We start from the raw sequence: 3,271 nt of genomic DNA, 5'->3' as shown, positions 1-3,271 counted from the left end.
CCATTGCCAGCCAATTACTCAGCAGAGCAGAAGCACCTCTCTTTGAATATGATCTACTCTCCTTAAAGGCCACGGTGTGGTGGTGTGTGCCTGTAATACCAGCTACTTGGGAGGTGAGGCAGGAGGATCCCAAGTTCAAAGCCAGTCTTGACAAGTTAGCAAGACCCTGTCTCAAAATAAAAATTTTTAGAAAAAGAAGGGCTGGAGAATATGGCTCAGTGGTAGAGCACTCATCCAACATGTATGAGGCCCTGGGTTCACTCCCCAGGAGGGAGGAAGAGGAGGAGAAGGAGGAGGAGGAGGAGAAGGAGGAGGAGGAGGAGGAGGAGGAGGAGGAGGAGGAGGAGGAGGAGGAGGAGAAGGAGGAGGAGGAGGAGGAGGAGAAGGAGGAGGAGGAGGAGGAGGAGGAGGAGGAAATAGAGGAAGAGGAAGAAATAGAAGAGGAGGAGGAGGAGGAGGAAGGCATGATTGTTGTCATTTTTTCTTTTTTCATTTTCTTCCTCTTCCTTCCTTCTTTCTTTCCATCTTCTCCTTCTTCCCTTTACCTTTCTTCTTCCTCCTCTTCCCTCCCTTTGTTCTGTAGTGCTAGGGACTGAAGCCAAGGCCCCCTGCGTGCTCCACAAGCACTCACCCCGGAGCTCCGCCCACCCACATTTTGCTGTTCTGGAAAACCAGCGTCGTCGCTACCCTGCTTCCAGGTCTGTCTCCATACCTGAGCTTGGGAGTTGGCAGCTCTTCAAAAAGTTCAGATCCTTCGCTGAATTCATTTAGCAGCTCTTCCTTGGTCCATTCGTATGGGCCTGTTAGAAGAAAGCCTTTACTTGCAACGCCCAGGAGAGAGGTTTCAGGTATGGCTTCCTCCTTGCCTCTGCGCTGTCAGGATAAGTCCCTTCATCAATACAAACATGAAATCCAGACATCTTTAAAGTCTTCTACTTCAACTTAATGATAAATAACCTTTCTTTCTCTACTTCCAGAAAGCTGCGTTGTAGTAATCAGCTCCAGTGATATGAGAGAAGCCAAACTGAGCAAGCTCCACCTGTACAACACCATTTCCAGCCCCAATGACAAATGCAGAAGCATCCCATGGAGTCTTGTGCTTCTGCAGCCACCTTCTGAGTCAATCCATGCTCTACTCTCCAACCAGATTTCTCCTGGGTCTCCATATTTCTGTCAAGTTTGTAGTTTCCTCTTGTGGACAGCACCCCAGTGCTGTTGGGATGAGACCATCCTCTTGGGACTGTCCTCTAGGAGTCGCCTGTAATATTTAAGTTAAAAACAATGATGGCATTTTAGATGGCCCTGGCAGTGCAGGTGTGGTGGTACACACTTGAAATCCCAGTGACTATACAGACTGAGGCAGGAGGATCGCAATTTTGAGGCCAGCTTGGGCAAATTAGTGAGACCCTGTTTCAAAATAAACAGGAAGAAGGGCTGGGGATGTGGATTCATGAAAAAAAAAAATAATTGATTTAAAAATGCTTCTGCAGCAAAAAATGCCTCTCCGACTATCACAAACCTGACAGATACAGTTACAGAGAAGACTGTCAGGCCAGAAGCAAGCTGGCCCTGCCCACCCCACTTGAGGGCAGTATATCATAACTGCAGCCCGCTTGGGCTGTCTGAAGGTCAACTTCCCAACTCATCTGTTTTGAAGGGTGAGGTGTGGGGTGGGGTGAGGTGAGACGGGAGTGGGAAAGAACCAGTTGTTACTGAAGCCTACCCTATGGGAGGGTGAGGGTCAGGTTAAAAGACTGGATTTCTGAGTCATAAATGAGTTAGTAACAACTCCCCGCAGGCTGAACCGAAGGCCGGGTGGACTGTGATCAATCTCTCCCGAGCGCCCATGTTTCTTACTGGGGACATAAGGAGGTGCAGGGCCTCTCTTGGGGAAAGTGGCCTCAATGGATGTGAGTCACAGCCCAGGAGGCGGTGGGACCGGCCGTACAGCTCTAACCCCTGGCTCCCAGGTGGAGTTTGGGCTTGCTGAGTTGGTGTGCAAGGTTAGGAGAGAGCTGGGTCCTCCCCAGGAGGCTTCCTGCTGCCCCTACCCCACCCTTCTCCTGGTGGGAAGTGTAAAACACAAATCCCCACAGCAGGGTTTCTATCTCTAGGCCTCTTGTAAGTGATTGTGTATGTAAGTGGGGGTCATTTAGAGATTTTAGGTGATTTTCCCTTTAAGTACATCTTTTCAAATCTTAATAACAGCTCTACTGTAAATTGGTTTCCTGAGGAGAAAAAAACAAGCTGGCCTAATACAAATCCTATAGTTCCGGCTTTTTTTTTTTTTTTTTTTTTTAACTTTTAGAGCAACAACTACATAGTTTAAAAATTGTTTACATGTAACCCTGTACCCTGGCGCATGGGAACCTTGTTTTGCAAAACAAATCGAGCTTTTTCTACAGAGAATTCAGAATGCTGTAGAGAATCGTGAACTCTTCCTTCCACCCACGCCTCAGAGGAAAGGGGTGGGCAGAGCGGGAGAGAGGGAGTCGCGGAGAGGGGTGGCCACGAGATGGGAGTGGGAGGATGCAGGGGGGAACCGGCGTGGAGAGCTGGCGGGGAGCCGCAGGGAAGGGGCGGGAGGGGTGCCACGTGGCCTCCGAGGATTAGACCCAGGGTCAGCGTGGGAGAGGGCTGCTATTCCACCGCTTTTCCCAGGGCTACCCATCCAGGGCCACAGACGCAGCCAGGTGCCCATCATCTGCTCGCGCGAGGGGCTGTGCGCCCCTGCCGGCTGCCGCGGGTCCTGCGCGCTGCCGCCTGCGGTGCTGGGCCCAGAGTCCAGAGGGCGCGCGAGACGCTCAGCTCCTTCCTGCCTTGGAATTCGTGGTCATCCGCGGGCTACTTCATTTTGCAACTTTTAATATATTTTTAACTTTTTAATTGAGGTGCGACTTGAAGTCCACAAATCACCGCATCTTAGAAAAGCCTTATAAGTAAACACCTAAGTAAGATAGAATATTCTCTTCATTAACCTGCATGTGTACAGGTCCCCGTAACCACCAAGGAGGTCCAGACACGGGCTTGGGGCTCCGGGGCTCCCTCCTGCCCCTTCCGGGCAGAAGGGCGGTCGGTGGCCAGCTTGCGGTTCTCTGTCCCTGTGGACTGGCTTTGGCAGCGTGGATCCAGGGGGAGCGCACGGCTGCATACGACTGTGCTGTGCTTGGCGGCTGGCCCTGCCCTGACAAAGCGGTGACTCGTCCTTCCCCTGTGGGTGGCATTCCCTCATAGGGTTGCTCCCGGCTGGTCCATCCCGTCGCCGATGGGA

At 51.6% G+C, this 3,271-nt stretch overlaps 1 pseudogene; it reads right to left on the bottom strand.

The window, feature by feature from the left end:
* Positions 1–522: 522 nt before the first annotated feature.
* LOC125616363 lies at positions 523–1,700 on the bottom strand (annotated as a pseudogene).
* Between the last annotated feature and the right edge of the window lie 1,571 nt (positions 1,701–3,271).

This window comes from Marmota marmota, unplaced genomic scaffold, assembly GCF_001458135.2.
Source record: "Marmota marmota marmota unplaced genomic scaffold, marMar, whole genome shotgun sequence".
Taxonomy (NCBI): domain Eukaryota; kingdom Metazoa; phylum Chordata; class Mammalia; order Rodentia; family Sciuridae; genus Marmota; species Marmota marmota.
The sequence above is the reverse complement of the archived record's forward strand: the minus strand, read 5'-3'. Positions and strand labels throughout refer to the sequence as shown.